At 48.3% G+C, this 23,477-nt stretch overlaps 1 long non-coding RNA gene across 1 annotated transcript; it reads right to left on the bottom strand.

Annotated features, from left to right (window-relative positions):
• Positions 1-1,814: 1,814 nt before the first annotated feature.
• On the bottom strand, positions 1,815-6,740 carry LOC119108733 (uncharacterized). The gene is made up of 3 exons (XR_005095345.1): positions 6,662-6,740; positions 4,907-4,977; positions 1,815-2,119 (listed from the first exon to the last, which is right to left on the bottom strand). It is a non-coding gene; the product is annotated as an uncharacterized LOC119108733 (long non-coding RNA).
• Between the last annotated feature and the right edge of the window lie 16,737 nt (positions 6,741-23,477).

Genomic DNA, 23,477 nt, shown 5'->3' with positions numbered 1-23,477 from the left:
AAAGGGCAACCAACGCCTTTTGGGTTTCCATGACCCTTTAGCACTAATAGTGCTAACAGTGCTAAAGCATCATCAATGACCCGGTCGGCGGCACACTACTCGACGGCGGTTTTCCCGAAGCTTCTGCTGTTGCAACGGTTGCAGCAGAGGGCGGCCGGGGCTGAGGAGCGGGCAACGGAGGCGACGCGCCAGACAGCGGTGGAAAAATTGACTCGAGGTGCTGCTGGAACTGTTTATCTGCTGACCGAGCTACTGCAGTTTCAGGTGCTTCGGTGGGCAGCCGCCGTTCATCTCATTCGCAGGTGACTCCGACAGTCTCTTCTACACTGTCGGCGTTCCAGTCAGTATACAAAGCCCATGTTGCTCGACCCTGCTCGCGAACCCCGGTGTCTTAGGGCGACAGCACACAGCCTCTAATGCTGTGGATGTGACTGGCGGCGCGAGTGCGCGGCGGCCTCGATTGGTGGGGTACACAGTTTGTAGCCCGCTCTTGGGATACGGCTTGTGCCGGCGTCAATGCAGCGGTCTACTTAATGATGGCCTCTTATGCGACTGAGTGTGGGTTAATGGTTCGCTGTTGGTGTAACTGTGAGTCACGTGCTCACGCTACCTGTTAAATGTGCCTTTCCCACGGCTTGCGTGTGTTGGGTTTTTTATATACGTGTCAATTACGCATATGCACTTTCTTCATACAAGTGGAATCCATGGTGCGGCGGGATGTAGCAATCAGCTGCTGACCGAGGAAGGAGGACCGTGCAACACTAAAATCAATGAGTCAGTCGTTACAGTCATTGCAGTCAGTCACTGAAGCCAAACGAGCTGCCTCATAAACATGTCGGCTGTTTGGCTGACGCGAGATTTCGTGCTCGACGCCCACGCGCCCATTCCAGTCTTCAAAAACTAGTCAAAGGCCCCTGTGACCCACCACTTCCCAATGTAACAAGTGTGCTTTGGTTAAGTGTAGTGGTGTCAGATTTGCCAACGGATCTCAAAAATGACGTAGAGAAAGAAGCATTTGCATTGAATCCTGTATTGGAAAGATGCGACAGGAGAATGACAGACCTAATTTCCTTCCAAACTGACATTCAGGTATAACGCATTTTTACCAATGGGGTGGGTCTATTTCCGTGCTTAGGTGTCATCTTCCGCCCAGAATTGCAAATCTCGCCATACTGCCCTTGGTGAGCACTGCTTTTTCACCGTTCATCAGCTCCACCTACACAGATTGCTACTATAAACGGGAGCAACAACAAGGAGATCGTTTTTGTCGTTGCGAAATTTACTAGCGAGCATCATCCAAACGTGAACGAAGTCGACATCTAATGTGTAAGTCACTGAGACTCATTTCGCCTTACGACGTGCTCTAACAATCACGTTATGGACATGGATTTAACATCTCTCCATGAGCGCTAGGACAGAGCATTTTCTGCTGACAGGGCACGTAAGCATGCAGCTTGGCCAGAAACCTCCATGTGGCTAACAAACATGCCAAGCTGCCTCATCACAGCTGCCTTTTCCGCATTGCACCAGGCAATACGTCTTTTTTGCCAGTGGTGTTTTTTTTCCTGAGCGTCATTGTTAGTCTCTCGATGTGAAGATGTCTCCTCCGGAAACAAGTCTCCCTTCCCCTCTTGGCTTTTTGTCCAGGTAGGACATTTGCGACCTCCACCACACAATCGTCTTCACCCATGTCCTCCGGATCGTCCTCTTCTGCCATTGGTGCGCTGTTGAGGTAGTCGACCTCGTCCAGATTTTTCCCTTTGCAGACAGAGATGCCATTTTTGGTTTATTGGTTTTATACAACACGCATCACATCGCAGCCCACTCCTGTACATTTTGCTTCGATCCTGAGCATAAAGCACAGCGACTTTAAAACATGGAAAAAGGAAAACAACATAACTGACCCAAAACGGAACGCCAACTGTATTCTCGCTCCGTTGTTTCGTAATCTACGAACTACACACTGCACAACTACATCTTTAGAATACCGCTCCGTATTTAAGATCATCTAGAAAATGCATGCAGTTCGGCTCCAATGGTAATTTGCAGGCCGTCCAATGCTTGAAAGCGGAACTTCAAATACTCGCATCCTTAACGAGTGTCGCTCTCGGGGAGTAATCTGGAAAGCCGAAAACGGGTGAGATATGAGAAATTTCAGTTCAGAACAGGATTGTGACCCCCACGTGAAAGAAAGTTGTGCTCGTGTTCAGAAGCGTGGGCATGCACCACGCTGATGGCTCACGGGTGGTGGAATTAAAATAACTGTGCAATAGTCGTGTTCCGAAAGATAGCTTTCCAGTTCGCAGCAAATCCGTGAATGGATATCGGAGGCCACAGGCCTCCCGTCCGCGTCCATATTACCCATCTTGTTAGAGGTCATGCACTGCCGTCAAGAAGAAGGAAGTGATGGGGCGGCGATGGGGGCAGAGAGAGGGGGACAACAATAAATCGTACTAAGCTCTAGCCACGCAGCCGAACTTAACCTGAAATTAGGCCAACAACAGCAGAGTCGCCAACATTCATCGTCAACGCGATCAGCAGCTACCGTGATTCGGACGGCCCTCATGCATGGTACGCGCGCCCGTTGGCAAACTCTGGCGTGCCTGTCTTCACTCCTGTAGCCATGCACGCACAGCTGCGATGGGAATCGATTTAGAGAAGAGCAACAGTTCCAGTATCATCGCTGACCGCATGCGGCAAATGCGAGTCCATGCCCTGATGTCCTAGGCTTACTACGCCCTGTCAATGCCATGCTGTTCATGCACGCCATACGGTTAACAGTCGTAAGACAGCGAGGCATAACCGAAACGAGTTGTGGTAAAAAGCTTATTGCCTCTAAGCTCAAACAATGCATCAATAAGAAATGACGAAACTACGACAGACAGGCGGCGGTGGCCCACAGACCGTCATCCCAGCCCCCGGGCGAGTACGCCCCCCTAGCCCAAGTGTATGTCTACTGGCTGGTTGGTAAAAGTGGACAGTTTTCTGACCACTGCCATATCGCGGGTAGTGCAGGATGAAGGTAGTGTGCGCCATGATGCAAACATTATGATATATTTGATAGATGATTTTGGATCGAGTGCGTATTGTGAGTGTGATTGCACGCTATATGTGAATGCATCAACAAAAATTACAAAAAGACCAGACAACCAAACCGCTGACCTGACCATCGCATTTGAAACTATCCGACGTCACACCGTGATACTGGCCGCAAACAGATGGGAGGCAGCCCCAATGCACACCAACGCCGCAACTGTTTTTGACAACGTGACACGCTGGAAGACCGACACCCCTCCTTGCTGCGGATGGGCTTCTCCACGCCATTGCGAGACACTCGTCTGTCTAGCCCCCGCAGACGAGGTCTCTTCGCAGGCATTTTGGTCTACCCGGAGTGCGCAGACCAGAACCATGCTTAGTGTCCCCTCGATGGATTTTTGGCAACACCGTTATGGCCCGGAGCCGAATGTGGCAGCCAAACCCGCTACCACAAGCCATGTTCAGTGAGCGGCCGGACCCCACGCTCATGAGAGCGTCGGTGATTCCCGCGCAAACAAACCGGCGTTGGTGATGTATATTATATATATATATATATATATATATATATATATATATATATATATATATATATATATCATTGATCCCGTCGTAAAATGCGTAAAACAACATATAGTAATGATCCAAGGCTTGGTTCAATCGTCCCATTCATGGGAAATAATTAAAGAAACTATGTTGCAGCAAGCATCCTAAGCCATACACATTTCACATACAATGAAAAAACCGAGACTGCCAGTGACTAAAAACTTTTTAAAGCAACTTCTGCACCCCACCTGTTCGAATTTGGCAGGGAAACTGCTTACGAGGCCTATTTCCACCATCGCCAATGCTTCTCATTGTTCTTCGGGTAGCCGTGCCCGCGGTAAATATTCTCGAGGACCCATGAGCTCGAACTCTTGACCCGAACGCCCCAAAATCTGTCCTTCCCGAAGAATATCATGCTCCATATTGCAAATAGCATATGAAAATGCTGTTGCGCGTAAGTCCTTAAACATCCCAAATATAGCCTGAGTTAACTTTGTTGCAGAAAACTTTCCGGAGGACTTCTTTTAGAGGACTAAACTTTTTTAACTCTCCCAATGGTATACATATAGGCCACCTGAGAAAAAAAAGTTTTTGCATGTTTTCATTAAAGAATGACGCCATGCACCGGTGGTGCCACAGAGAAGGAGCACTAAATGTTGACAAGACCATTCAATAACGCGGATGCGGGTGTACCTACATAATTGCAGGCCGCGATATGTTAGTGGTGTTGGTGCAGGTGGTGGTTGCGTTGGTTGCAGAATAAAGTGGGGCTGGTACAGTCGACACGTGCTTGCGTAGACCAGCGATGAGGATGGTGGAATGAGATACCAAAATGGCGTTACACTGAGGTCACGCACCATGCAGGAGCTGTTATGGTCACACAATGGTAGGGGTGGGGGGGGGGGGGGGAGGCAGACATTGGTGGTGTTGGCAGGATCAGACACTGGTGAAACTGGCAGGGCAATGGGGTCAGCTGCATGGAGCCGACACTCGCATGGAGCTGGAGGGGTCAGACACCATGGTGGGATGGGTAGACCCAGACATTGTGGTGGGGTGCATGGTGTCATGCACTGTAATGACATCCTACTGGTTAAGGCACTGATAGGGATGGTGGAGCCAGGCAGTGTAGTGGCATATTTGTGGGGGTCGGACGATGCAGTGGTGTTGGCAGTGTTGGACAATGTGATGGGGTAGATAGAGAAAGAAAAGCATGCATGAAATGCTAGGTTAGAGCTGATGACAACAAATCCTACATGTCACAAATGATTCACACCCTCTTCAGAGTAGTCATTTCCTAAATAATTTGACTTTCCTGACATCAACTGACCTGAATCAAGCCGGTCGCACTAAGGCTTTCTGGTCTTCAATCGCTTCAATGTCCAGTAGCTATAACATCACCTGAAACAGCAACAATGCTAAAAATTATTCAGTGGGTGGAGATTAACTAAGGACTAAGTAAGTATTTTTCGTTTTGTTTTTAGCGCCCCGGAGGTGTTCATTGTATCTTAAACGTGAGGGACGTATGGACTTCCCGACATAGACTCAAACAAAACAGGGAATACCCCTTTCGGTGACCATTTTTTTAAAAACATGCTAAGGCTGAAATCGAGGGAGGTATGGGCCCTATGCCCCTTTTAGAGCCCAAAGTCGTCTACAGAGGAGAGGACCACCCAGGTAGGGAAAAATTTAATCTATTCTTGCAAAAAATCAGCGACCAAATTTTAACATACAAAGCTCATCCTGGCCGATTCTGCGAACATGATATGTGCTTTTATATGCGATGTGTGCTAGCTTAAAATAGTTAACATGTGAAGTGACGCCTGACGCGTGATGTGCGATGTCTGTTCAGTTGAAATCGCTTGCATGTATAATTGATGCGCGACTGTGATACCTGTTAACCTCAACTCGTTTGTATGTTTGAATGAAGCGTAATGCATGACGCCTACTTGCTTGAATCAGTTTGCATGTACACATATTGTCGCCTATTCTAATTATTAGATAAACACCGTATCGTGGTAACGGCTAGCAATAACTTTTTGTTTAATCCTCTAAGAGTTGGTGTCCTGTAAAAACTGGCTTTCTATTTCCAAAAAAGCTGAAAAATCGGGTAGGGCCACCAGCAGGCAATTTTGAATTTATTTCTGCTACTTTTTCGATATAGGCATGTTGCCGAAATATCAATTCAGCTATATCTTTATTCTCCCGGTTTTTCTTCGACGAATAAGGCTATTAATATTGTCTTAGCTATGTGAAAAATGCTCCTCTGCTAATGCTAATGCACTGAACAACTTACGTAATCTTGCACAACATTGATTTGAGCCAACCGACGGTCGTTACGTCTGAAATGTATCACAAAGCCGGATATGAACGACGCAACGGTCATATGATGGCTTGCCTTAATCGCCCCATGGCCAATGAAATGGCAGCATTTGAAGACATTACGCGTTGTGGGTGCCTGGGTGACCTTGAAATAGTCACCACGAAATAATATTCGCACCTTTGCAGGTGTGTAGATCAGAAACTAGAAAGGTTTACAAAATTAGAAGGGTGCTTAAGAATGGCAGGACTGTGTAACATACTGAATGATCTTCAAGATGGCTAATTTCAATTGAAACCCATACAAATGTGGCACACACCCTTTTATGCTCTGGTATCTACCACACACTAAGGTTCCGATGTATGGAAAACCTTATGTTCGTAATGATTTCCCCTTCAAGGCTAAATTGATGCCCAAAGCCTCTGAAAACGTGTTGTTCTAGGGGGTTGGGGAACATGGCTGTAAGTACTAACGGCAACATTTTTAAAATGTAATACAACACCCACTGCAAATGCATGAGAAAAACTGCAAGCATCCCCCTTACAAACGTCTGGTCTAGCGTGATAAACCTACCCAGACAATTGCATAATATTGCTGAAGTCAATCTCTTCAACCACCTTCAAAAGCTAACACAATGTTTGCCACTTCAGCAACTATCCTTATCAGCACACCATTCTCTAATCAACCAAGGCAGATCAGTCCTCCATTAGCTACAGTTGTCGGTAAACAGGGTTCACCAATCCCTTTCAAATATTTACTACTCACTTTTTAAAACCTTGCCGGACGACAATAACTTGTATCCAACGTAAGCCCAGTCTTCTCGTCCGAGAGGCCGCACACCGCGATGTCACCGTCGCGCTCGTTCCAAGAACGCGCAATGGCGGCGATAGAGATATGTATCCCATCTGACTTAACACAATTTACATTAATATCTTTCATCACCAATTTCAACGTGATTCAATGTGATTTAAATGCTTATACCAACGCAAACAACTTACAAGTGATGAGACCATATCATGGAGCAGCGCGATTTCGCATTTCCTTATTCATCTCTATTCTCTTCCACGTGACCTTGCCACCTGAAAAACTTACACACGCGCGCAGTTCGTCCAAGATAACACACTTTACACAACCGGAAGTAAAAATGCGTGTAATGACGTTTTTCGAGGACCAGCTGAAAATCGAATAAACATGTTCAAACAAGACTAAATATCTCATTTAAGGCCTCTGAAAACCGAGGTCCGGCATTTGGACCTCGGTAGTGAATACCGGACCTCGGCAGTGACGGGTTGTTGGGTGTGTAACCGGATTTGGTCCTCTGTTTTCACGGCACACAAGAGCACACACACACACACACACACACACACACACACACACACACACACACACACACACACACACACACACACACACACACACACACACACACCACACACACACACACACACACACACACACACACACACACACACACACACACACACACACACACACACACACACACACACACACACACACACACACACACACACACACACACACACACACACACACACACACACCCGCACGCGTGAATATATATATATATATATATATATATATATATATATATATATATATATATATATATATACAACTAATCAAATATATTGTACTTAACGACTAGCAGTTCAATTTCTACGGAACGGACATGTGAAAATGAGCTGAAAAGCTACACATCTTCCCTTAAAAAATGACCACATTCTGCTCTGCCTGGGTACATTTCTTTTTTTAGCATTCTTAAATAGCTCAAAATGTGAACCTCATGTGCACAGTGCCCATTGAATCATGTTTGTTACATGGGTATTGAACCAAATACATTATGGCAGTGGGTTGTACAAATACCACAGTTAAAAAAAAAAAAAATTCATACTCTCTTTTAACCCTCTTGTTGAGTTATATAGAAATCTAAGTTTGACTTAGCTTATGTCAAGACGAGGCTATCGCCGTTTTCTGGGAGAGAATCGGACCAGTGATTCTAGAGGTTTTCGAGGCAGGACAGGCTGCCCCCCTCCCCCTGGCGATAGCGTGCCGCGCGACAACACACGAAATGGGATTGATGTTTAGTGCCTCGGGCGTACATAGTTGGAGATGGCATGTGGGGCAACGAACAAATTGGACGAATTTTCACCCGCGGAGTAGAGGATGTTCATTACCGAAGCGATATATTGCAGGGAACCTCGAGCTGCGCAACGGTCGAATTTGACCACTGTCTTCCGGCCACAACATTCCTCGCCTTTACTATGGAAGTCGTGACAAATAATATTCCGATGGACATGCAACCTTACACAGCGTGTTCCGGGTCGCGATGAGCCCGCGGGGCATCTCGGGCGCGCCGCTGCCGCCACGCAGTCCGGCCACGGTCCAGCCCGCCCCCTCCCCGCTCGGCCATCGGGTCGCAACCGTGGCGGGGTCGCCGCGGGCCACCTCCCCGTTTCTACCGGCGGCAGGCGGCCGGTCATCAGCTAATTGTCGGCACCACATTGGAGCGGCCATTCCGGCGCGGGGGCAGCGCATTGCCGTGTTCCGCCCGGCCAATGGCAGATTTAGTGATCCAGCGCCGGACATTTGCCGGCCGCTGCAGCGTGTTCGCGGCGGGGTGTCGCGTTTTAATGTCGCGCAGCCGACGTGGGCCCTTCATCCGAAACGCTGGTTTGCTAATCAGCATGTCCGCCAGCAGCGGCAAGTGACTGCAGATTACCTCATTCGCGGCACTTCGGAGTATTTAATCGTCTGCGGCGGACATTAGCGCCTACAGCTGACATCGTGCCGTACGCGTCTTCACCCCGCAGTGGCAGGAGCTGACGAAGTGGACAGCAGTCAGGCACTATTGCAGGAATAGGAGCGTTGCAACAAATGGAAGAACCAGGAACGAGCTCCCCAGTTCATCTGACGCGGCTGAACAATACGAATTATCCATTTTATTACCTTTAGTACTTCAGAATATTACGACCATAATCTATAGCCACAGCATGTCAATGATACGCTTCCTTTATTCGTGATAGATTTTCAATTTCCAGATGGTTGGCAATGCAGACATACGTTTTCACAAGCGCTCTGGTCGCGACAGAAGGGAGCTGAACTTATGGCGAATGCACCTCGAGCCCCAATCAGCTGCGATATTCGAACAGCCGCCTCGGCTTGTCTCCTGCAAATCACTGGAGACAGACCGTACGGCGGCCACCAGTAGCGCGGAAATCTCTGTGGACGGAGAGCGAGGGGAGCGGGAAGGACGGTATTACCTCGCTCCTTTGCACGTACCGCTGAAGGGTTAATGGTTAATGTTGCACTTTTCTGGAGGAGGAGGGGAGGGCTGCCGTCGCCCCCAGTCCGCCGTCCCTGGAAGTCACCCTAGCTTTTAGTGGACTTTAAGATGGCCTAAGCCCATCTGTATAAAAAGCAAGCTTGATTTCAAACTCGAATAAAGTTGCATAGCATGAACGGGCGCCAAAACATAACGCGATCCTTAATCACGCTCTGCTGGCGGCACATTGCGAGCCGGTGACGATGCAGCATCATTCCAATGCAGCTCGCGCCGGCAGTTTCAGTCTTTTATGAGCGGAGGGCTCGTTGGTCACTCCGATTCAACCAAACAGAGCTCCTAACACAATGCAATTTGGCGCTCCGGCGAGCACAGCGTCCTCACATTAAGCCCATTGCACTTCCGTTAAAACAGCTCCAGATTTATCCGTCACATCCTGATCGCTGAAGTCGGTTTACCCTCACGTTCAGAGTTTCAGCTAAACTCTGCGCCCTCTGAGGAAACATGCGTCCCAAAATTTACGGCTTTGATGAGATCTCGGACTCTCCTCTCCTCGCGTCGGCTTCACGTCCGAACTGAACGCAGTGCCGCATGAAGAGCTGGCTCATCAAGCCGAGGCGGTGACTGCGCAGATCAGCGCACTTCGGGACAAACCACAGCTCTAATCGAGCGCTCCAGGCGGACGGAACGCGATCGGAAACGGCCCATGCGTCAGCGATTCAGGGCAGACCGCGCAAAAACGCTCATCAGGCCGCGGCCGTCCCCGGTCGAGCTTCTTCTCCATCCTTCTTCATTACGCATCTAAATCTTCAGATCTCTGATGAAAAGTGATTTACGAGGAAATTTAGGTCGCGTCGGACAGTCCCAAGGGACGATGCAAGATGCGGGCTCCGATGAGTTAGAAGCCACTTAGATGGGGCAAGCCAAAGGTTCTCGGTATGCATGGTGTTGAGCAATATGTGGAAGCTCAGCAATAATGAAACGCGGCTTCAGTTACCCATAAAACACACCATCTTGTCAACCTTACAATAGATGACTTGGAAGCCCCGCCCGGAGCCTGGCGTGACCGACCTTCGACATATGCGCAGGCTGTGAGGGCATCAGTTGAAACTACTTATCACCGCAAAAACAACGCTTGACCCATCTCAATGTTCTCCATAATTGATGTAATCAACAACTGCGGTTTTTCTTTGAGCTATCGGCTAGCGTTCTTACCTGAGGATTTCAGAGCTCTGGCGCCCCATTATGGTGAACCTCGCCTCTGGCAGCCGCACATAAATATGACCCACTCCCACAAGTACGCCCCACTTCACCCCATCCCCAGTCACTGAGTCAACCATTTGACTCATTGCCGACCGGCTTACCGCCTTACGGCTTGGAGACTGGGGGCGATATCCAGGTAATCCGGCAGGCTTGCCATCTGACAGACGCAAATACAGATCCGACCAATCATTTGAAGTAAACAGCGGGCCAGCCAACGTGCCCTGGCGCAAACCCCAACGCCATTAACGGAGTACCCCGCAGAGATTTGCTGGTCAAGACCAACGCAGCTGTGATGGCCGATACACCGGCGGCCACTGAAGAGCTGCCTGACCCGCTAACACGGAAACGAGCTGACGTGTTTTGTTCGGTCTGACCAGTGATCGAGACCCGACTGTGCGACGTTGTGAGACACTGGTGTGGTAGCGGTGCGTGAGGGCCTGATGACCTAGTAATTCGTCTGATGAAAAGCCGTCAGTCCATGTAATGTAGTACTGGGCTCATTCATGCGGGCTAAGTGGCTGGCAGCGTGGCGTGCCGGACCACTGGGACCTCTCTGAAAACAGACCCACGACAAACCCATCCACAAATCTTCAGGTTCCAGCAGCGATCTATACGTTTTTAGGACGATAACAACTAACGGGGTCGCCATGCCCAGCCAAAATATGCGTGAGTAACACTCATATATGGTGCCATAAAAAACAAAAGCTCTTATTCTTCAACGTAATTAAAATGCCTAATAATCTGCTACCTAATTTCATCATCACATAACTATCATTACTTTTGATCTTGCGAGCAATATCATTTGAACCCAGGGCGTCGCATTGCATTGCAGGGTTGAAAACCAGGCAGGATCATATTTTGCTGGTGGAGAACACAAAACAGAGTTTTGAAATCTAAGGTATTGTCTGAGGAAATTTTGAAAATCATTTTCTTTGCAACACTATAACTTCTGTTAATCTATTCAGACAGCCAAATTTGAGTTTGTCTATAGCTTCAAACTAAGTATACTGCCTCACCTGATACATTTTCAGATGTCTGCCAAAGCAAAGTTGCATCATATTCATTATCACGTTCTTTTCCGCCCTCCAAAACTGATGCATAACAAAGAATGAGCGAGCTGTCCTCTACAACCGCGGACCAAACGTGCCTTTGCCACCATACAGTGAGCTGCTCCATGTGATTCAGGTACTTTCTGCATCCAGCAGAACATTTCCGCATCGGGAAGGTACTTAGTTATTTGTGTTCTATCTATTCCATTCCAACCCGCATTATCCACGAGCAAGTTGAACGCCAACAATGCATTTGCGTATCGGTGATTCTTGTGTAATGATTTAGAAAGCTTGAGGCATTTTTACAGTAAGTCAAGAAATTATCGTGGGTAAACATTTCATCTAACACTGTCCATTCATACCTCAAATGAAGACTTAGGCAAATTTAGAGTAGTTTGTGCGATCGTGGGGCCCTTGGAAAGTGGTTAACAAGCACATGAAATGTCAAAGCACCAGCGGTCATGATAGATGTCTCAGAACTCGTCAAAATGTGACGACTACCGGATAATTAACTTGCCGAAACTCACCTGGTCCTAGCATGTGTACCTGGTAAGACCAGGTGAGCACGACAATTCAGATATTACATCCGCTATGCCAATACCCAATCGCAATCAATTATTAATCTGCCACGATGGCCGTGCTTCACGCTAGGCCCAGCGGCTGCCAGTGCGCCATATTGCCAGATGACACATGCTTTGTCTGATGAAGCGTGCCTTTCCACGTAATGAGCCGACTAGCCTTGCGCACAGCTCTGGGCTGACATGGTAGCCGAGAGCGGTTACCGTGCCACCCTCCATGGGAGCGCTTGTAAATGAATAAACCGCACGGCGAAGTCCTCCGCAGCGGCGACGCTCTGGAAAGTGGTCAGGTACAGTCATTGCCGGTCGTTAATGTATGAAATGCTCCGTGCATTATCTTACATGATGTATTCGTACAGCCGTGGTGGGGAGGGAAAGAAAAGGAGAGCGCTTAATCAGAGGAGATACGGAAACTGTGTATGTTATATTAAGATTGGTCGTCTAAAAGACACGGGTTCAAGCATCGACTCACATGGCACTCATGTAAGCAAACGCCGATAACATAAACACTTACCGTACGTCTTTACGGATACCGTGCTGAGCGTAGTTCAAGACTCACCTCCTTAATGGGATGTGTTTATATCCGTGTTTATAATGATGTGATGTGAACATCTTTGATTTTCGTCGTCTTGCGGCGCAGCAGAACGTCTGAAATGTATCACCACCTCGAATGTTTCCACGAGACGTTGCCGCTCTTCGTGGAGGGAGCATGTCATTAGTCTGGAGGCCGCAATATTTGTTTCCGAAGCCAGATAACACAGCTTCTCCTTTCAATTCACAGCTGGAACCGACCGAAGTCGAGCCACATCAGGCCTAAGATGTAGCTGTGCGCTCCGTGTCAAGTCCGTGCAAACCACTGCGATGATGCAGGGGCTCACACACACTAACTCAGCTTGCACCTCCATCTCCCGCCCGAGTCGCCCGCACCCTCTCTTCTCAAAAAGTCGGCGGGCCCCTCCACACCGGAAACCGCCGCCAGGTGTCGTGCCAGTACCGACCGCTGGTCCTGAGGGAGTGGTGCGTCAATAACAAAGGCTGCGCGAACGTCGAGTCCAGTCCTGTAGCAGCGGCCCTGCGGACCTCGAGTCCAGGTCTGTAGCAGCGGCTCTACGGACTTCGAGTCCAGCTCTGTAGCGGGGCTGCACAGACCTCGAGTTCAGCTCTGTAGCAGCGGCTCTACGGACCTCGAGTCGAGCTCTGTAGTGGGGATGCACGGACCTCGAGTTCAACTCTGTAGCAGCGGCCATGCGGACCCCGAGTCGAGCTCTGTAGCAGCATCTCTACGGACCTCGAGTCCAGTTCTGTAGCAGCGGCTCTACGGACCTCGAGTCCAGCTCTGTAGCAGCGGCTCTACGGACCTCGAGTCCAGCTCTGTAGCGGGGCTGCACGGACTTCGAGTCCAGTTCTGTAGCAGCGGCTCTACGGACCTCGAGTCCAGCTCTGTAGCAGCGGCTCCGCAGGCTACAGCAGACATTTCAGTAGAGGCAGCTATTTGCGTTGCAAGAACATCTATGTTGGGCGACCTCGTTGAACTCGCGTGCAAGGTGAGAAATCCGTGGTTTAAGTCGAAGTTTGGGAGACTTTGACTAGGCCGGCTCCTATCCAGAACACGGCTGCAGCTGGGAAATGATCATCATGATCGCGAGTGAAAGTTGTGCCAACCAGAGCCTGCGGCGGTCGTTGCACAGGCATGACCTGCCTCTGTCTTGATGCTTGACCCGAAGGCACAGTTTCGCACTGGTCCAGCGTAGCAGCCCTCTGACCACCGAGCCCGATAAATCCGAATGTATCCGTATGCATTCGTGTAACGGCGGACATCCTGACAGACGGCAAACTTCTGGTTAAGTCTGCCCGCAGGGTGCCGAAAAAACGTGGAACCTTTCCCATGCAAAGTGTAGTGTGTGAGAACGTGCTAATGGATAGTAAAGCAAACATACGGTAAGAGATAATTAACCAGATTCATCCTCATACTTTACGAATATCGGCCAATTTTGATTGCAACCTGGCGGTTCACATCAAATGATAACGTACCCATAATAATAAGATATTTTCAAAAGCTCAAGGTGACCTTTGAGGTCCCAACCAATAGTTGTTGGAATAATTTGCTTTTTTGCGGGGTCGGCAGATTGATAGTTCTATGATTCTGCGTGTAACAAACAAATTTGGACGTTTTGAGCGCCATGCGATACCTACTACCCATTCGCTGTTTCTGAAATGTACAAAAGCTTTGTTTGGTGACACTGATCGGACCGCACACTTGACAAAAACGATGCTGCTTTTTGTTGATCAACTTAACATTCGCAATGCTTTTCCCCAATTTTCTCATGATGTGTCTTATTTGCATGCAAGGTAAGTCCCGAGGTAATTTTGTGATAACGAAAATGAACTTTTAAGACATGGTGCCTTTCGTGATCCCGTACAAATCTTGCAAATATATTTGCCCTCCGGTTGCTTCGGCTGTCCTGCAAAGTTATTTGAGGTCCACTTAGATCCGAGCTGACTACCAAGGTCATCCAAAATTACATATGGTCTTGGCTCTGAATGTTGTTGATTCGGAATGATGAACATTGTCCATCTGTGATATATCTCAGTAATCGGGCGTGCACGTGACAGCCAGACGTGTCGGGCGAGACGTATCCAGCTGATCGGACGTGCACGTCCGATCAGCTGGATACGCACAAATATAGCGGGTACTGTAAAGCTCACAAAAACTTGCGGGTCTTTGCTTCAAAACAGATTATCCAAATCTTTCTCACTAATATTCACTCTGCAACAAAATCGCCAAGGTAATAGCTTGCCAATTACTTTCTGTATTTTGTTCTCTGATTTGACTTTTTTGACAGCCCATTGCGAATTTCTTGATCACAGGGAGGTCAACCAGTGTCATAAGCGTCAGAGAAGGTCACTGACCTAAGATGCACTCGCTCCACCTTTTGTTGTTTTGGACCTTCCGCCTGGTGTAGTCCTTTACGCTTACTTAAATTACAAAATCGTTTGTGAAAAGTACCCATTTCGTAGAGGCGAGCAGACTCCAACGAGATTCTTCCGTCGGAACGGATACTTCAGATCGAAATATTGAGCTATTCAGACAGATTTGGAAAAAGCTAGCGCTGCCGTTGTTATGGGGCCCTGGCGCTGCCGACCGAATCGGTCGCGTCTGATCTAGATGTGAGTGTAAGTGCCAACGGTGGAATTCTCCCTTTAAGTCTGTATGGCTTCGAAAACATCAACAACGGGCCCTCGGTTAATTCGAATGGAACTCAGATCTAAAAAGGGCTCCCGAGTAAAAAGAAAAACAAGAGCCACTTAAGCAATGGAGTGAGGCTCTTCTAATGAGGTTCAGCGAAAGGGGCGCCTTTTGGCCTTTTTCGACCCACTCTTGGGCATTATCCTGTTAACACTAGAGTCTGTTGCAATCTCTGCGTCGGAAAACCTACGGAAGTGCTACCGCTGACAAAACATGACCGCACGTCACGGGCAGGAAAGGACAGCAAGCAGGAACAGACGACGGGCAAACACCTGCGCCGGCATATTCTGACGGATGTACAATGGACACGGCATTGGCTGACGTACGGCAACTGATCCTGCCGACGAGTGCAGAGCCTCTGATGAGGGCCGGGGGAGAGAGCCTGCCGACTGACAAAGCCGCCTGACTGCCGCCCTGCTCGGCGCCGCCGGCCGTCTCTGCGGGTTTATGACGCGGCGGCGACAGACAGCGGGCAGCTGATGGATGGGTGGCGCCCCCGGCCCCGTCTGCCGGCCGGCCGCCGGCGCGGTCCGGCGCCGCGGGCGGCCGCGTCCGCTCGCCTCCACCGCCCTGGGCGGTCCGTCGCTCGCGCCACGGAAACCGCGCGCCGCCCGTGGCCGCACGGGAAAGGGTGTATAGCGGCTAGGGTGAGGGCGCTGACCCAGCGGCGACGGCAGCGTCGGCGTAGTCCCGTCCGACGGAGGAAATGTGGTGGCGGGCCCCGTCCAACGGATGGGTTGTGGTGGCGGGGCCCCGTCCAACGAATGGAATCTAGTGCCGGGGTTCCGTCCAACGGAGGGGATGTGGTGGCGGGGTTCCGTCCGACAGATGGGGTGTGGTGCACAGAAAAGTCAAATTATGTGACATAAGAAAATCAAGTATGACTGACTTGGCGGGCATGATGACAAGCGAGTCCGCGGATCAAGCGAGATCCACCGTACGTTAGGAACATTTTTAAGTTGGTGACGCGGCACGGACGTCACACCGTTCGTAACTTTTTTCAGCTTTCGGCCACGATAAGCGCAGCTGTTCTACAATGCTGAGCTGTGTTGCTGTTACAACATTCACATGCAACCTGTTTGCTCATTCATGCAGCTTCTCAGAACGAACAGATTACAAGTCAGCTACCCATTAACACACACAGTGCAAAAAGCTTGACGGGGTAAGTCGAAAATAAACCCATATTTCACCGGCCCTGCATCACAGCAACAGAAAACACAGTTTTGACGGACAAGGGAGCGGGCACTGGTGCTGCTGAAACCGTAGCTCAATGTGTGTAGGCGACGGGGGCTCTACCGCCGACGATGAAGGTCTGTTTTTAATGTTGTTTTTCGTGGGAAGGGGGACTGATGCCAGACAGGCGTGCCCCGGACGCGTCACCCTTCATAGGCGAGAAGGGCAGTTTGAACAACATGAATCTCAAATCTTTGTGCTCTCGCTGGGCTTCGGTCATTCTCCCAAAAACCCTGATGCAGTGCGAATTCATCGGTTCGCCGATTGAAATGAACGGGCCTGGCTTATGATTTGATAAGCGATATGATTTCTGGATAAAGACGCGAGCGCCGCTTAGGCGGATTCCCACGATTTCGACCCTTTCGTTTTCGAATTCTTATTTTGTAGTCAGCAAACCGTTTCCCGTCGGAATGGTCCGCCAGATTGAGCCACATTACTATTATAGGTCGATTCTCTTTTTTAATTTATGTGTCCAACGTCTTTGACTGAAACAGAAACCGGATGCCACCAGAAGATTCAGCATGCAGTAAGAAGTAAATGAGATGAAATTGAGCAGAAGCAAATGGCTGCATCGATCAAACCACTGTGCATCTAACAATGGTTTGTTTGATCCTTCTATAAAAGGATGAGAGTCAATGACGCTGCCGAATTTTCTCAGTGTTTTACAAAGATATTGCACGGCTTGCGGATTCAACGGCAGCTCTAGTGCAAGCCTGGAGAAGTCCATCCTTTCTTTAAAATTGACCCGCGAATAACACGCCATAATTGTAAGCATATGCGCTCTCCGTCTATGAAACGCGCAGCATTGCAGTCTCCATAAGCCGCGAGGCGTCGGCTCTGCGGCTAACACCCTGCGGCGGGCAACGACCAGCGGAAACGACCAGGGATCGGAAAGTGGCTGCTTGGAACGTTGTATGAAGTCAATTACCATGCATGCACAAGGCATCTCAGACAGTCTGTGACTGCCTGAGACTGACTGAGACTGTCTCAGGCCCCATCTGTGCGATAGTCAGGTTGATGCTCGCAACGGATCAACACGTGTGGCACCACGAGCTCATGACGCCCTGCACTCAGCAACTTTTAAGAACCTTGTGCGCTGTCCAATCGTTCCAACTAGGTCTTAAAGAAGAGCCACGGGTAAATCATATAGGCTCTCTTTTAACACCATTTCAGTGCATACAAGAACCTTTAGCAGCGCCGAAGGCGTTTCGGAGACTTTTAGTGAAACCTTTCATGCGGTGGACAAAAATGCACGTGAGAACCTTACATACCCCCAGGTGTTCCCTTTTAAAGTTCTCCGAGGCCCTTACAAATTCCCTGATCTGGTCCCAGAGATCATTTGAAGCATTTCACGTGGTTCGGGATGTTCGGATGACGTTCTTGTAGAACCGTCAAAGGTTGACACATGAGGTGCTCTTCTCACTTTTCTCCCCCTTTTCGGCAGGGATGACCAGTAGTCACGAACACCTTGCAGATGCAAAATAATTATGGTTTAAGTACATGGGCTTACATTTCAAACGACAGACGCAACGAGTGCTTCCACACTCGAACAGTGCATCTTCAACTTTGATAAAAAGTTAAAAGCCAATGCCTTCAACTTTGACCTTTTAAAGAAGCCACTGACTTCGGGTACGCAAATCCAAACCAAAGAGTCATCGGCTTCGGCATCAACTTCGGCTCCAAGTCATTGTCTTATTGACATGACAAAGGCATGGGTAAAAAGCTCTCGATTTACAGAACATGAACGGTGACAAAAATGGACACTTGCGAGCTATCTAGTGACAAATTTGCAAGATAGAAAAAGCTACAGTAGATCATCCCAGCTAAACGAAACTCAATGCTAAGCATTGGCCTATAATCGATAACGCTTGCAGCGTGAGTTTGTGTCCAGCACATGTCGCAACATCGAAGTTTTGCGGTATGAACAAGTTGAACCACAAAATGCTTCCAATCAAAATAACTTAAATCAGGATAGTCCCTAGCAAGTGACACAAATATACTTTCGCCGTGCGTTCGGGTGATGGGGTACTCTTGAGTCCCAAAGATTTTCCAAAATGACGTCCGAAAGGCGTAACGTAGCCGCTCCAAACTCTCCCCACACATTGGCCAATTAGATAGTCGAGCTTTCAATTTAACAACTTAGATGTACTATGTGAGGTCACTGACCTATGAAAAGTCAAAGTCAGGCCTCGATTGTCCGCTGAGGCAGTTCCTGGGAACCTTCCATCTGATGCGACAAGGGAGTGGTAGACAAAACCACGAATCTTCGAGACGCTTTCTTTGACAATCAGACACGCGAGTGTAGGATTAGGACTTATTCCATTAGCCTTGGATCGGTATGAAGATTAAGGCGAGGTCAAGACCCAATTGCTCTTCTACTCGAGAGCTGGCTTTGAAGGGTAGTTTGATTCTCATTTGGAATTTGTTGATCACAGGAAGGTCGACAGATGTGTTGTGTGAACATCAGGAAGGCTAGAGGAAGAGGACACTGTCCTAAAATGACTACGATCAGCATCTTGCTTTCGGGACATGCCACTTTTTGTAATCCTGTAAGCTCATTGAAACTCAAAAACCAAAGTAATCTCGCAAGATTTTGGTCACCGTGCCTCCTCAAGTTAAAACAAGATAGATGAACTGAATGGGACACCAATGCTTTTTTGATTGGAAGAGATATCTAGGCTAAATCGGCTGCATAGGGACGTCTGGGGGTAACTTAAGACATCGATCTGGAGTTTGACCTTGTTTGACCCAAAGGTTATAACCCATGGACTTCAAAATTTCACACAAGTGAGCTCACATATACATTACTTACCTGCCTATATATCCTCTGCATTTAGCGTATCTAGCCCTCTTAATGCTGAATATCTCAGAGGGCTAAATTTGACCCCCCCCCCCCGAGCGTCGTCACATTCAACCGGCAATCCGGGCGCCTGTTTAAAGGCTTGGTCCTACACCTGTGTGGCGCGTTGAACCAAAACAGCCATTTTAAAGATCATTATCTGCAGTTCACATCCATGCCTCTCAAAAAACAAAAGCATCAAACCTTGTTTCTGAGCTTGATGCACGCAACATGTGCGGCCTTTTTCGCTCCGACTGTTTGGGAGTCACCCAGCCATCTAAGACGTAATGGAAACATCACGCAAATACCCCGACTTTGTGGTTGGCATTGTGCTCATGGTCAAGAAAATTATGGCTCCTGCAACACTCGTATTTGCAATGATCGAGGACTAAGTGTCTCAACAAATGAAGGCAACGCACCAACAATCTGATAAAGCTGCGATTGCACACACCGATCACGAATCGCATTTTGTGATAAATAACAACAGCCAACCAATAATAACAGCCATTTGCACAACGGCTAATTAGGAAGACATGAGACTAAGAATCTCATAGCTTGAAAAGAACCCATAGCCGAAAATGCAAATCAAAGTAAAGAACATGTCATCACGGAAAAAATACACCAGCGCGCCACGAGAAAAGACCAAAGCACACACACAGCGCAACCAGTAAACATTAACGCGCATAGACCACCAACGACACCTTACGGCGCATACCAGTACCACAAGTGAGTCCTGCCGTCCACTACAGTGGCAACTCTGACGCGGCCAGTCTGGCAGTGACTCTGACGCAATAAAAACGCTTCGTGAAGTAATCCAACGATGGCGTTTTTAAGAGCATATTTAATGAAACGCAATATTGTCATATTCAAAACAGTACTTTACACTTAAAAGCACATTAGTGGTTACAGTGAGCTTTTTCCACTACATTTGACGCGTCACCATCTCAAAATGTGAAACAGTGCATTTAGCGGTGCGCCAGCCAGCGCCTGCTGCGTCTGGGTCGCAGGTGAAGTCCGACCATAAATAGATCCTTCTGTACGATTGTGCAATCCGAGGGCGGGGCCTCGCTCTGAGCCGTCGGAGCAGTCGCCTGCCCTCAGGTCAAGAGAATCGGTATGGGCCTCAGCATATCTGCGTGCATCCTGACAGCAACCGCGTAGTCAGACCGTGCCGCAAAGGTGCCGAAAGTGGAACCTATGCGTTTTGCGATGCGTAGCGCATGCGGTCGACGCTGATCACGGACGAGTTCATCTGCAACTTGTTGCACGGGGATAGCCAGGTATGGAGTTTGTAGGCTGCGTCAGGTGTATTAACGTGTGGCTGGTGCTGGTCAGGTGCGACAGTAATGATATGTCTTCCGCCACAATAAAACTATGTGTGTCTCCTCACATTTACCTGAATAAATACGCTCACGTACATAAGTCCGAGAGCTGCGACATGGTGATTTGTCTTGGTGCCTTACGCGCAACAAGCGGCACCCGCATATCATCTGACGATTTGGTTTTCTCTCAAATGCTTGAAATCCTGTTAATAGCTGGTGGCGTAATGCAATCACTTCCCTCGTTCTTTTGCCTTTGTTACACCTTGTAACACACCACATCTTAAGTGCTCTTATACTTTGTTGATATTTGACACAGTTAAAACATTCAGCATGCTACCTTCTTTTCAGTGTAACCACACATGAATAGTTTTCGACACCTTCAGCGGAGTCGCGGCTGCGTTTTACTGCTACGAAAATATATGTCATCAAAAGTATTAAAATTGCAATGGTTTTGCCGCCTTCCGTTACCAGCACCCACCTTGCAATATTTGTGACATACCATGGCACCTCAACATTCAGTCAGCAGCTTAGGGAAAATATTTTCGAGGCAATTTCAGGCCCAAATGAGGGCTACTTATTTATATAAACAAGGTTTATTTTCGACTAACGGCTAGATGGTTAGCTACAGCTTGGTCAGCCAACCGCAGGGGCTTTAGCCGACCCGCCTAGCCAATCGTGACACGAAAAACTTTTTGAAAATGCATGCGCACGGACGCGAGCTGGGGATTTGAAATGTATATAACGTCACGCCATTAATTATCCAGCCACGGTTAGCAAATTACTATCGGCATGAAACTTACAATCATGTGTTAACCGTTTAGCGTGATTAAAACGCGTTCATGCTATGCTTTATCCTATCGCAGCATCATGAGATGTAATACAGAAAATTCTGAGATTGGCGGAAATAAATATTCAAAGGACGGGAATTAGAGGAAGCTATCTGTCGATCCTTGAGAAAAGTCTTAATTGTTATGATTAAGAAAATCGTTTCAAAGAATTTACTTAGTTTACGGGGCAGTGAGATGCTAACCAGGCCACGTGCAGTCGGCGTCCTGGACTCCCTGGCAAAGCCTTAGGACATTTTCCCAGGCCTGGCAGTCTCTGGGAACTTTGCCATTATCTTGAGAAATCAGCTTTGTTTGGGGAGCATAGGATAAATGCAAATTCATTTAGCGACTTGGTAAACTTAGTCACTTCGCTAACCGTCGGTCCCGCGTCAGCTAGCCGTCGGCACCGGGTCAGCTAGCCGTCGGTCCCGGGTCAGTTAGCCGTCGGTCCTGGGTCAGCTAGCTGTCGGTCCTGGGTCAGCTAGCCGTCTGTCCGGGTCAGCTCTCCGCCGATCGGAAAGCGGTATCTGATGTCGGGACTGAGTGTCGTGCCTTTATCTTGATTGTAATTAGTGACTAACTTTCTTTACCTATCCTTCACTAGGTTATCAGGAAAAAGGATAATAATTTTAAGATTTATTTTCATAAATCCCAGGATGTGCTGCGAGCACGTTACCTTTTTACAAGAAATCGTATTTATGCCTGTGAGTTCCGCACCAGCACCACCATATTTTGCAACCAATCTATTGTATTCCTTGCCAGGTTTTTTTCTGAACCCAAGAATAAAGTGGTCTAAATTTGAAGCAAGCGAGATCAGTTCTGAAGGGATTCGTGCTTTCTTTTGATAAAGAGCCGGTGTCAGTTTTTATACCATCAACGACTACAGAATGGGCATTGAGAAACCGAATTATTAAAGAATTTACACAAATAAAATTATACCATGGACCGTCACACCATTGTTTCAACGTTATAGGCTTGCCTCAACAGTAGACTGGCGCATTGATTCACTGATTAATGAAATGCCTCGTCTTCGCAGCGGATCATTGCACTCCTGTTATCTATCCATGATCTGCCATTTGCGGTCGTGTCCGGCGCTGCCATCCGTTATTCTCGGACGGATCGGGCGCTGATACCAGCCGCCATGAAACACGCATGATGCAAAGCGCAAAAAGCAAAGGTGAACGCAAACCCCGCAGAGCTCTTCCACGGCACAGTGACACCACGCGCGCTCTCCCCCGCCGCGCGCACAGTGAGGTTCAGTCCTGCCGGCAAGCTCAAGTACTCGTGCCCGGCAAACCATTCTTTTTTGCACATGCGTTTCCTAGCAACCGCTGTCAGCGGCGTTCGAAATAGTGCTGACGGAAATCGCCCAGTTGTTGATGTTCTGGCAAAAGTGTTTTATCTTACAAAATATCAGGAACGACCGGAAATAGATTCATAATATCATTTTGTATATACATTTATATTTTCATGCAGCTCTACAATTAGCTTTCAAGAACAACGAGGGACAGTGCTTTGAAGCAGGAAAGTTGATGCCCCTAAAACCCACATTATCGAGCATATATTGGATGAAAGTGATGGAAATGCAGGGATACGTGCCCAAATATTTTGTGTTTGCTTCTTTCTATTGTTTCAATGCATTCTTATGAGCATTTTGGACGTCACACAGAGCGGTCTAATGGTCATAAGATCACTACGGGGTTCAAGGGCTTAGAATTGTATTTCGTTGAGGGTCTGGACTTCTCGGCCCCACACAAATCGCAGCTGTGCCCGCGAGCGTACTCCCCGTCTCCTCCTTCCACTTTCACCTTACTCTGCCGTGAAGATATGGGTCATTACGAAATAGCACATAACGCTAGTGAAAATCCCGCGGAATGCAGACCTCCTTGATGCAAGATGCAATATCTTCAAACTTATTTCCC

Source organism: Pollicipes pollicipes, unplaced genomic scaffold, assembly GCF_011947565.3.
Source record: "Pollicipes pollicipes isolate AB1234 unplaced genomic scaffold, Ppol_2.1 Scaffold_6686;HRSCAF=7923_pilon_pilon_pilon, whole genome shotgun sequence".
NCBI lineage: Eukaryota > Metazoa > Arthropoda > Thecostraca > Pollicipedomorpha > Pollicipedidae > Pollicipes > Pollicipes pollicipes.
This window is presented reverse-complemented; position numbering and strand designations above follow the sequence as displayed.